Below are 13,208 nucleotides of genomic sequence, written 5' to 3' on the forward strand. Positions count from 1 at the left end.
TGCTAGGCACTGTACTAAGCACTAGGGATACCCATAAGAAAAATAAATTCAATTTCTGCCCTCAAGGAGCTTACAATCTACTAGGGGAAGATGATATACAAAAAGAAGCTAGAAAAGAGAGTGGCACCAGAGGAGAATGTCATTGTGTGTAGTTAAAAATAAGCATAGCAAAACAAGCAGAACTGCTATATTTGTGTGTATTAGACACAGAACTGTGAGTAGATATATATCTAAATTAGAAAACATAATAAAATTCACACCAAAATATACATACAAGCACCTCCAGATAGCATTTAATGTCCTTCCATGATTTGACTTATATATGTGATGTGAGAGAGAGACAGAGAGAGACAGAGAGAGAGAGACAGAGAGAGACAGAGACAGAGACAGAGAGACAGAGACATAGAGACAGAGATAAAGAGAGATCAAGATCATATCCTACACATAGTCTGTATTTATATAATACCTACATGTAATATATAAACATAAATTATATCTGTGTCTATATGTACAGATTTTATCTCTTGTTGCCCATCCTCTGTTCTCCAAGAGGACCAGTAACATCATGGGGTGATGTCCTGAGTTGAGTGTGAATTGGGTTTAAGTGAGGCAGAGCTGTGCAAAGTCTTCAGTCTCACTCTCTTCTACAGACTCATCAAAGTCCAGTGGCAAAACAAAAGTCAGTATGACTGGCTATGGCCTGGGATGCAATGGGTGACCTTGATCTTTCTAAATTAAGGTCTTTCCCAGATCTCAGTTTGTCTGAAGCAACACCCATTCAATAACTAAAGGTTAGGTAAGAATTGAGACAAAAGACAGTCTAATTTGCCATCAGAAAAATATCAATCTGGGAGCAGAAGACCCTCAGAATTTCTAGCCAGAACAGAATTGCTATTCACTCATTCTAAGTCATTGAACTCTAAACAATGAGCACAAGGGCTTGGACTAGGGGCTATTACTGGCCATTGAATGAAAGCCAGAGTGATTTGGGTTTAAAGTCAAGTAGTTCCATTTGAAACACAATGGACTCTTTTAAAGCCTGAAATTTCGGACCTATATTTAAAGAAATCATCAATAAAAATTGTACAGGACAAAAAGTAAATTGTCTCAGATTTTTGAAAAAAATTAATAAAAATTAAAATAAAAAGTCTAGCCCCTAAACCATCAAATATCATTCAAAATATAAGCAACCAAAAATATTTCTATGGACAACATACCCACATGTAAAAATATGGTGCCCCAAGTGGTGAAAGGGATCAAATGCAGCAAGGGAAAGGAGGAGGAGGAGAAAGAAGCAGCATTTCCTAACTTCCCTAAACTGTCAGGGTTTTAGAGATATTCTGTGAGACTGACAGAGACCAACTCCTATTCTAAGTCCTATGCCCAATGCAATAGTTCTCATTGAGAGTCATTAGTAGTTGTTATTGTTGTCCATCCTTTATTCTTTTTTAAAACTTTTTTTGTTGCACAAGGAAAGTCATGAAACAACACACTGCTACTTCAGAAGTTACCAATAGGTTTTCATTGCTGGAAAATCTTACCATAAAAGAAAAATTGTTCAGTTGGGGACTTTGAAATTGTTTTCAAAGAGAAATTCAGTGGATAGAAAAATCTAAGTTCTTAAAATTATAAATTTTCTAAAACTATGCCATATAATTTTTGCTTCTAAAAGACAATGTTGTTGGAAACATTTTCATTAGCTTATTGTTTCAAAGGCTTTTTTTTTTTACTAAATTTTATTTTCAGTTCTAAATTTTCTATTTTCTTTCTTCCTTCCCCTCCACTACTTATTGAGAAGGCAAGAAAAATACAACTCATTACAACTATGTGTAGTCATGCAAAAAAAAAATCCACATTAGTCATTAGCCCCCTACCTTAACAAAGAGTTTATAACTCAAATAATTGGCTGAGATCGTGAGCAAACCTCACAAAAAAGTCAGACCATAAAATCTTTCTTTGGTGACAAAGAAGATTGAAACATACAACCAAAAGAAGACAACAAAGTCAAAGCTCATACATCCAAAGCCTCCAAGAAAAATATGAATTGGTTCCAGGTCATGGAAGAGCTCAAAAAGGATTTTGAGAAGGAAATGTTAGCCTATACGTAGTTTTTGCTAGACTATTTTCCAGTTTTCCTAACTCTTTTTTTTTGTCAAATAATGAGTTATTGCACCAGTAGTTGGGGTCTTTGGGTTTATCAAACACTAGGTTACTATGCTAATTTACTTCTGTATAAAGAAAATTTTCACATTTAAAACTGAGTTCCTTGAAACTTTAAGTTGAAGCACTAAAAAACAGAAACAATTAATTTTTCTGAATCTTTTCATGATTATTGAAACATTAGTATACAGCACTAGTGTGTGATTTTTTGCATATTTTTTGCACATTTTTACACGTTGCACATTACAACTCAAATGCAAAAATATTTTAATCTAAGTGAAAATGTAATACATGGAAAACAATGGAATTTTAGCATAAGTTTCCAAAAGCAAAGATTGAAATTAATCTTTCTAATTTCATATTTCAATTTATTGTTACTGTGGATGCTCAGTTCTGGTCCCAGAATTAGCCATTGAATATTTTCAGTCTGAACAGTAGCATACATAATAAAACTAACTAAAAAGAATAAAGAAAATACAAGCAACCAATCCACACTTTTCACCAAGGTGCTGGGAAGAGGGTTTATTGGTCATCTTCAGTCATTACCATATCATTCTTGACTTCCATCCCTGTTTGATTAAAAATGAAGGCTTTTAGAGTTTCTAATATCTGATCTGTATGATTAAATCTCACCATTGGTTTAACTCCTTGAAATAACAAGATGTTAGGAAGAGCCACAGTGCCAAATCTGGCAGACAGACTGCTGTGCTGAGAAGCATCCAATGCCAAAAAATGAAGAGATGGAAATGCTCATGGTAAAGAATTAAAATGTGCAGCCAGACTAGCAGAAAAGTGACATTGAGGAGTGTAAAATAAAACTAATATACAATTATCACTGTTTGGGTTTGAAAATTCCATCAAGTCCTATGAAACATTTAGAATTTGCAAAGTGAAACTTTCTAAGCCGGTAACATTTCTATCCTCACAATTCACCTTTGGGGCTTTTGCACTCTCTGTACTATTGGAGTCCTCTTTAGATGGTAGACTGGTGGGCATAGCTTCAAGAACCACATTATATTCTTCTCCTCTATCAGGAATATTTGCTTCAGACATAATTAGGGAAAAATTGTTGTGGATATTGAATTTAGAGCCTTCAACTCCAACGTCACAAGTGACAGTACTGAAGTCTGAAATGTGCCTGTCTTATGCCTCTTCTGGAATCACAGACACTAAATGATCACCATTCACTTCATTTCCCAGGGTAGCATAAGCTATTTCATCAGTACTGTACTGTTCTGCCTGCCCAAGATCATGTTCTTCATTACTTAAATGGACAGCATCTGGACTAGATGCTGGGACTTCAGTTTCAGTGTGTCCCTGCTGTTCAGATGATGAGCCTTCACTTTCCTCAACAAGGCCATGAGTTGCAGGCCCCAGCAAGAGGGGACAACACAAGAGGAGCCACATGGTGGCAGTGAAGGGCTCTGTCCTTCATTCTTTTTTTTTTTTTTTTTTTGCTTTTGGACTAGGCAATGAGGTTAAGTGACTTGCCCAGGGTCACATGGATAATTCATGTCATGTATCTGAGGCCAGATTTGAAGTCAGGTCCTCCTGACTCTAAGGCTGGAGTTCTATCCACTGTGCCACCTAGCTGCCTCTCCATCCTTCATTCTTTTTTTAAATTAATTTATTTTTATTTATAAACAATCACTTCCATATCTTTTTGAGTTCAAAATTTTTTGCCCCCTCCTCCCCACCAGCGTCCCCAAGATGGCATGAAATCTGATATAGGCTATACATATACATTCCTATTAAACATATTTTCACATTAGTGATGTTGTAAGTAAGAATTAGAACCAATAGGAGGAACCCCCAGAAAGAGGAAACAAAACTCAACAGAAGAAAAAAAAATAGCAAATTGTATGTTTCAATCTGCATTCAAACTCCACAGTTCTTTCTTTGGATGTGGATAGCATTTTCCATCATCAGGCCTTTGGAGATGTCTTAGATCCTTGTATTGATGGGAAGGATTAAGTTTATCAATATTAGTCATCACACAACATAGCTGTTACTGTGTACAATGTTCTCTTGGTTTTGCTCACTTCACTCAGCATCAGACCATACAAGTCTTTCCATGTTTTTCTGAAGTCACCCTGTTCATCATTTCTTATAGCACAATAATATTGCATTACATTCATATACCACAACTTGTTTAGCCATTCCCCAATTGATAGATATCCTCTCAATTTCTAATTCTTTGCCACCACAAAAAGAGCTGCAATAAATATTTTTGTACATGTGGGTCCTTTTCCCATTTGTGTAATCTCTTTGGGATATAGCCCTAGAAGTGCTATTGCTGGATCAAAGGGCAGGCACATTTTTATAGCCCTTTGGGCATAGTTCCAAATTGCTCTCCAAAATGGTTGGATCATTTCACAACTCCACCAACAATGCATCAGTGTTCCAATTTTCCCACATCTTCTCCAATATTTATCAGTTTCCTGTTTTGTCATGTTGGCCAATCTGATAGGTGTCATGTGGTACCTCAGAGTTGTTTTGATTTGCATTTCTCTAATCAATAGTGATTTAGAGTATTTTTTTCATATGACTATAGATGGCTTTAATTTCTTCATCTGAGAACTACCTGTTCATATCCTTTGACCACTTATCAGTTGGGGAATGACTTGTATTCTTATAAATTTGACTTAATTCTCTATATATTTTAGAAATGAGGCCCTTATCAAAGAGACTGGTTATAAACAAATCTTTCCCAATTTTCTACCTTCCTTCTAATCTTAGTTGCATTGGCTTTGTTGTGCAAACTTTTCAATTTAATGCAATCAAATTTATCCATTTTGCTTTTTGTAATGTTCTCTATCTCCTGTTCAGTCATGAATACTTCTGTTTTCCATAAATCTGATAGGTAAACTATTCCTTGCTCTCCCAGTTTGCTTACAGAGTCAGCCTTTATATCTAAATCAAGGACCCATTTTGACTTGATTTTGGTATATAGTGTGAGACTTTGATCAATGCCTAGTTTCTGCCATACTCTTTTCCAGTTTTCCCAGCAGTTTTTTTCAAAGAGTGGGTTCTTATCCCAGAAGCTGGGGTCTTTGGGTTTATCAAATAATAGATTACTATAGTCACTGACTACTGCGTCTTGCATATTTAACCTATTCCACTGATCCACCACTCTATTTCTTAGCTGGTATCAAGCAGTTTTGATGATTGCTCCTTTATAATACAATTTAATATCTGGAACAGCTAGACCACCTTCCCCTGCATTTCTTTTCATTAGTTCCCTTAATATTCTGGACATTTTGTTCTTCCAAATGAATCTTCTTATTATTTTTTCTAACTCTATAAAATAATTTTTGATAGTTTGATTGGTATGGCACTGAATAGGTAAATAAGCTTAGGTAGAATTGTCATTTTTATTACATTAGCTTGGCCTACCCATGAACAACTGATGTTTTTCCAATTATTTAGATCTGACTTCATTTGTGTGAAAAGTGTTTTGTAATTGTGTTCATATAGTTCCTGGATTTGTTTTGGGAGGTCAGCTCCTAAATATTTTATAATGTCTATGGTAAGTTTAAATGGAATTTCCCTTTCTATCTCTTGCTGTTGGGCTTTGTTGGTAATATATAGAAATGCTGATGATTTATGTGGGTTCATTTTATAGCCTGCAATTTTGCTAAAGTTGTTTATTATTTCAAGTAGTTTTTTACTTGATTCTCTAGGATTCTCTGAGTATATCATTATGTCATCTGCAAAGAGTGACAGCTTTGTTTCTTCTTTGCCTATTCTAATATCTTCAATTTATTTTTCTTCTCTTATTGCTAAAGCTAATGTTTCCAGTACAATATCGAACAACAGTGGTGATAATGGACATTCTTCCATGCTTCATTCTTAAAGAGGACCAATGACATAAAAAATCTGATATCTTGACTAACATGTGAATTGGATTTAAAGAAGACATATCACACTCACACACATACATGCATGCATGTAAAATAAACCTGAGGCAAACTGAGTCATTTTTTGTTCCAAGCAAAGTAAAAGTGATTCACATATCTGTTAATAAAGTGGGTCACTCTTGCCACCCCAGCTAAGCCAGGGACCCAGATGCTACAGATAAATTACTGAGATGCAAGATAGATGGTTGGTGTAGTTGGGAAGCCTTGCAATTGGCTGTAGCTAGGGTAGATGGGTTGGCCTTCAGGTGTGGATTACAATGTTCCTTTGATGATTAAGGTATGTTACTTGCTTTATGAATCTCAACTGTCCATTGTAGTCTTTGCTAGAAAATTGGAACCACCCCAATCACGATCACCTGGTCAGCTGTCTCCATGGAGAGACCAAAACACCCTATTTATTTTTTTAGAAGGACAGACAAGGGCAGGACAACTGCCCCTTGGGGATGGGCTCAGCCTAATTTCATTTCTATTTACAGGCAAACAAAACAGAGGTCTCAGGTTAAGCTGGTTAGCAAGCAAAAATTAATGATTAGAGGCATAGAAACAAATTATGGGGTTATTTTAATAGTCCAGATAAAAGGGAGTGAAGTTCTGAATTCTAGTGTGGAAGCTCTGTGATTATAGACTAGGGGACAGAAATAAATGATACTGTTGAAGTAGAGAGAACAGGACTTGATAAATGACTGATAGAGACAGAAGGTTCAAGGATGGACTCTGAGGTTGTGAATCTGGGAACACTAATCTTAAGAGCTGGAATAATTTCTATATTTCTCTAAAAAGGAAATAAAATAGATACAACAAAAATGAAATTCTTAATATAGCTTAAATAAATGAATAGAAAGAACCACTCACTTCTTAGGTCTCTCTGTGTATATGTGTATGTATGTGTTAATTCCACATGTAAACGTTGCTTCATCAAGGGAACTGAAAAGTAGTTTCTTAGCTTCTATAAAAATTCTGTCATTTTGAGGCAAAGGAAATGGAAACAACTAGAAAGGATGAAGATAGGCTGTATTTCATGTTTCATAAATCTGTCATTAATGAATACTCCCTGAAGTCTGTAGGTCTAGGGAAATTTCATGGAACTTATTAGTCACTCTTCAGTACAAGTTGTTCAGAGGAATGACTTCACTTAATTCAATGGTGAACATAAAGTATTAGTCACAAGACACGAAATTTTGATCTGTAAAGCTGTTGTTCCTATCTTTGGGAGTACATATCGTACAGTGATAGTTCATTTTAAGTGCTTTCTTATGATTATGTGAGGCTAAAATCATTTTCCAAATATTATGTTCAACTACTAACTTCTTCATATCTGATACATGACTAAATGAGGCCACAAGTGTTATTCAGTTTAGAAAATTCAGTGGAAAATAAATATGTTTCTATAAAGGAATCATGAATTTTATGAGTTAGAAGGAACTCCAAAATCACATAGTCCAATTCATACCATAGCAGTAATTATACCTTCCCCATCCAGTGACCATTTGAAGATCTTCATTTGTGGGGAGCTCACCACTTCCTGAGGCAACCTGTTTTACTTTTGAACAGCTCTAAATTCCCCCCCCCCCCCATTGTTTTTAACTGAAATCTGTCTCTGGATTTTACCTTTTGCTACTTGTCCTGCCCTCTGGGGTCAGAAAAACAAATATCCCTTCCACATGAGAGTCTTACAAATACTTAAAACATAGTCACATAGTACATTCTTCAGGACTACTTTCCCCCTCCAAAAAAAAAATATCTGCTCTTCTGGAGGATAAATATACTCATTTCCTTTAATTGATCATTTCATGGCCCAGTTCCATGTCTTCATACTATCCTGTTCACTTCCCCTCCCCTTTTGGTTTTCCTTTTTTTTTTTTTTTCAAAATTATCAATTTTCTTTCTAAAATGTAGTGTTCAGAAGCTAGTATAATAGTGTAAGATAAAGCCTGATGAAATCAAAATCTCTTGTTCTAAATGGACATTTTGTTTCTTCTCATTAACTTTTTTTGACAGTTTTGCCCTACTATTGATCCATGTTGAAGTCACTCACACACACACACACACACACACACACAATAATGCAGATAAATGCTTCACAAAACTTTAAGTGCTACATACATCTGAGTTATTATTATAAGTGGCATTCTCCTGATCCACCAGTTTAGTAAGGCTGTCAAAAATCTGTCAAAGTGGTTTCTGATGTGTTATGCATCTTTAATGAATGGGATAATATTTCCTGAACTGGGGTTCTAAAGAAAGCTGATGCTTATAAAAAGCTGATTGTGACATATCAGTCAAACTTGCACAATTTTGGAAAACATAGTATCCAAAGGGATTTAAATGAATCTGAAATTTAAAACTGCCAGATGGCTATAAGAAAATATCAGATGTTTTATTGAAGGCCTTCAGCAATTTAATCTGGTCTTGAAAGCTATTATTACTATAAAGTAACATATCTCAATTGCGAAAAAATAATTTTATTAAATGATAAATAAGGTAACATTTCATAGATTTTATTTATTTCAATCCTAAAAATGAGCTTTAGTGACTGTTGCAATGATTCTACCAAGCTATATAACTTTTAAAAAAGGTATATGACTGTATTCTTGTGCTCATCTAATGAAAACTCCCAGATGCAAGGATTATTGCATTTTTGTCTTTATATCCAATAATAAGTATAGTGCCTGCCTCATACTAGGCCTATTTAAATGCTTGGTGAATGGAATGGAACGTGCTCTTATTATGATTAATAATAGACTTTTATTGAGTAACCAAAAGATCATATATTGATGTTAGTAGTCAAGGTTTAATTCTAAGATTTATACTGTGAAGGGTATGTAGAAACAACTCAGGTGAGATTCATAGATCATTGGCCTAGTTTGTCTTGTCTGCTCAATGACTTAAAAGTTGATTGATGTTTATAGTACATTTTTTGGAAGATGGAAGAATAAATAGGATCAAATGAATTAGAGAACATTAGAGATCATCTAACCCAAATCCACTTATTTTATAGATGAGGAAACTGAGTTCTAGGGAAATTAATTAACTTACCCAAGTTCACACAAAGAGGTCTTATATTAGAGTTGGGAGGTGAACCAATTTTTTTTATGCCAAATGCAGTATTTTTTCCCTTTTATACTATGGGTTTATAGAGAAACAATGTCCTGTTTCTTTTTGGTTTTACAATTTTAAATGGTTACATCTTAAACTGAGAAATATGACTCAGGATGCAGAAGGAAAAATATACTATATTTTTGAATTAACTAAATATAATATTTATATTTATTAAATACCAATCATGTTAGAATATAATTCTTAACATTGTAAGACCAAAATCTTTTCTGGTAATCTTAAAATGTGCCGGGGAATTATGAATCTATTACATTTGTTAAACAGTTCTAACAAAATACAGAAACATATTTTTGATGACTTCCCAAGGTTCAATTTGAAATAAAAAGTAAACAATGATACATTTACAGGATTATTTTGCTTATTCCAAAGAGTATAATTCATTGAAGAGTTGATTTGGTAAGGAAATGAACCAAAGATGGAAGAAACCATTATACCAAATGAAGAGAGTTGATAAGCCTATGCAAGGAGTTCATAGATTATGTGTGAGCCCATGCCAAGATAGACTTTCTATATATGTACTATATTCCTACCTTGCAAGAATCACATAGGGAACCTCCTGAATACTTCCCTCCTATATAATATCATGGAAACTAAAGATCTGTCATATCATTTTTTCCTTCTCCCTCAACCAGTAGTTTAGCCAATTCTTTGACATTTTCTCCCCATATCCTAGCATAGTCTATTGGGAATGTGTGGTGTTGTTAGGGGTGGTTAAAATAAATTTCTCTCTCCCTTGATTTCAGGCAATAAATGCTAATTCTGGGAGGTAGGAGGACACAGAACTGTAAACTTTTTAGCCTGATTTGATGATGCTAGTTTTAGTTCCTAATGGAGAAGGCCTTGTAGGGAGACAAACAAGTCCGTGGCTTACTGAAAGTTAAACTATGTATATTTAAATATCCTAGATGACAGAACTGCACTAAGTATAATACAGAATTTCTGAGTGGAACAGAATGTCATTATTTCCTATATCCTAGAAGATATCCTTGTTTTCCATGTCTTATTTTCTTCCATTTTTCTGTTGCCTTTCATGAGCACTGTTAAAGGCATTGCTTTTATTCAATAAGTTACCATAGAGATTTAAGAGAACAATAATAATTTACTAGCCAAAGGGTAACAAGAAATACTATAGAAATATCTCCAGAATGTATTATTCTTGGTTTGGTTGTGAATAGAGAGAGCTGTTTTTATGGAAGTATGGAATCTCAATATAGTACTTAGGAAGCCTAATTAGGGCATCATCATTCTCAGCATTTGGTACACTTTACAGAAATCACATCAAACTTCCTCTGCTTTGCTTTCACTAACTGTTAATGGGATTTTAGCTTTAAAAACAGGCATGAAGGGAGCTGTCAGCAGGAGGATGTCTTGATGTTTCATCACAATGCCACTGGTAGCAGGGATGAAAGGGAGTTGTGAATCTACTCAGCTACTTCATCTGCTAAGATTAATGAGAGTAAATGTTTGAGTTACCAATTAGGTCCTTGGGGCCTAAAGTTTCTACCACTTTAATCTGTCATTTCTCCTAAAGAAGAGTGGTCTTTAAGACTAAGGAATGATTTATGATTTGGGACACCTAAAATACTGTGATTTGGTTCAGACACCTCCTCAAATCTGGTGGGCCTTTAAATTATAAAGCAACTGCTTTCAGAATGCTATATAAACTTTAGAGGCAGTGTGGTATTGTAGATAGAATGCTGGGGACACAAAGTTAAGGGTTTAAATCTTGTCTCTGACACTTTCTAGCTGTGTCACCCCAAGCTAGTTACTTCACCTCTGTGTTACTCAGGACTTCTCCATTAAGTCATAAACAAGTTGAAAGTTGCTTTGGTGGAGAGACTTGTCCATGCTAACTTTTGTTTTTGTTTAGACATTTTTCAGTCATGTTCATCTCTTTGTGACCCCTTTGTGGGTTTTCTTGGCAAAGATGCCATGCTAACTAAATCACAACAAATTCCTCTAGTATAGAATATAGTCAGTTTTGGTAAACATAATTACCATAAAGATAATATGCATTCCATAAAATTTTTTTTTAAAGAATTTGCTGTTTCACTCTTGAGTTTAAAGCTCTCTGATATCTGAAGGTTATCTCTTCCAAGCAGTACTAATACATATGCTGTTCTTGAATTTTGACAGGGCAGTCTTTAATGTTTTCATTCTAAATGTTTAATAAAGATGCTATCTCCTGCCTCTGAGCCTTGTTATGTCAAACACTGTCAAAAAGTATTTATCACATGGGATATTTTAAAAATCCCTGAGTAAGTAGTTATTTTACCACATGAATTATAGAATTAGGATTATATTAGCTAAAGAGTTACTCAATTTGAGCATTCAGAAATACTTACATTATAGTTAGTAGCTAAATCTTAATAATTTCTACAATATTTTTTTAAAAGTTTAATGACAAGAAAGTCATCTTTGACATGTGGACTGGTCCTAATATACCTTCCCATTTCAGGAGATGCCAGACAGAATAAAGAGTATAAAAGACATAGTTCTTAACCACCATAAATACACATACACCTAAGCAGTACTTCTAGTTCTACTAGTCTGGAATTCCAAAGTTTTAGGATGTACTGTGTTCCCTCAATTGGGTATATAAGAATGCCTGGGTTTTTACCTGCAAGAACCATAATGGCATCCTTCCCAAACACACTTCATATAGGCTACATGATGAAATGGTTCATTTATGGAGCTTCAAAAGAGGTTGTACTTTATTTTTCAGGTATGGGGCATTGGGCTATAGAAGACACATTTCTCTTCTGGGGCCATCAGAAGCTAGTCACTCCAGGCCTAGTGAAGATTGCAAAGGCAAGTTAACCCTGAAGAACCTTAATTAGAGAATTCAAGTAGAACCATAAAGAACTATCAAGTCTGAAGCTGGAAAGTTTTCTTGATATGCTTTAATATACTACTTTTTGTTGTTGTAGCTATTCAGTCATTTCCATTGTGTCCAATTCTCCATGACCCCATTGGGGGTTTTCTATGCAAAGATACTAGAGTGGTTTGCCATTTCCTTCTCTAGGTCATTTTTTTAGGTGAGGAACTGAGGTAAACAAAATTAAGAGACTTGCCCAGGGTCACACAATTAGATAGTGTCTAAGGCCAGATTTAAACTCATGAAGATGAGTATTCCTGACTCCTGACCTGGCATTCTATCCATTACACCACCTAGTTGCTCTGGTATAGTACTTTAGCCTTGTGTATTATTGTCAGAGATATATATATATATGTGTGTGTGTGTGTGTGTATATACATATATACACACACATATATACACACATATATGTATATACATATATATACATATACACATTATATATATGTACATATGTGTATATACATATATATATATAATTTTCCTTTAACAATAAAACTTGGAAAATGTGTGACATCAGAGGGTAAGGAAGAGAACAGAGAAAGAATGCCAGACACAGATAAACAATTAGAGCAACAGGGATAAAAGGCAGGGTAAGTACAAGGGTGTGCTGGAGGCAGCTGAAACCAGCTTAGTTAGCATTTGCACCTTAGGAATGGCAACTGCTGTAAATCATTGCTTGATTTTTTTTGTGAATTGTTTAGATTTAATAAATAGATGGAAAAATGATAATAATGCAAATTAAAATTAAATGTATGTTAAAAATACTTCCCCTCCCCAGAGGCTGAGTTAGTAAATATTTATCAGCATATCCTTAGGTAAAGGCAATTTGGCATCTGGAAGAAATTTCTCAGAACCCAGAGAGCCAAGCAAAGAAATAAAAAGGGCAATAGGCTTAGGACCTAAAATTGGAATTTGGAGGAAGAGGAAAAGGGAAAAGAGTCAGGGAGAGGAAAAGGAGAGTGAAGAAGAGGAGGAAAGAAGGAAGAGGAAGAGAAAGAAAGAGAGGATGAGGGGGAGGAGTAGAAGGTGAAGAAGAAGAGGAAGGAGGAGGAGAAGAAGGAAAAGGAGAAGAAGGAGAAGGAGGAGGAAGAGAAGAAGGAGGAGGAGAAGAAGGAGGAGGATGAGGAAGA

At 34.9% G+C, this 13,208-nt stretch overlaps 1 pseudogene; it reads right to left on the reverse strand.

The window, feature by feature from the left end:
• The window catches only part of LOC114045844, a 63,663-nt pseudogene extending 60,096 nt beyond the window's left edge, over positions 1-3,567 (reverse strand).
• Positions 3,568-13,208: the final 9,641 nt, after the last annotated feature.

This window comes from Vombatus ursinus, unplaced genomic scaffold, assembly GCF_900497805.2.
Source record: "Vombatus ursinus unplaced genomic scaffold, bare-nosed wombat genome assembly UNPS02014779.1, whole genome shotgun sequence".
NCBI classification, from domain to species: Eukaryota; Metazoa; Chordata; class Mammalia; order Diprotodontia; family Vombatidae; genus Vombatus; species Vombatus ursinus.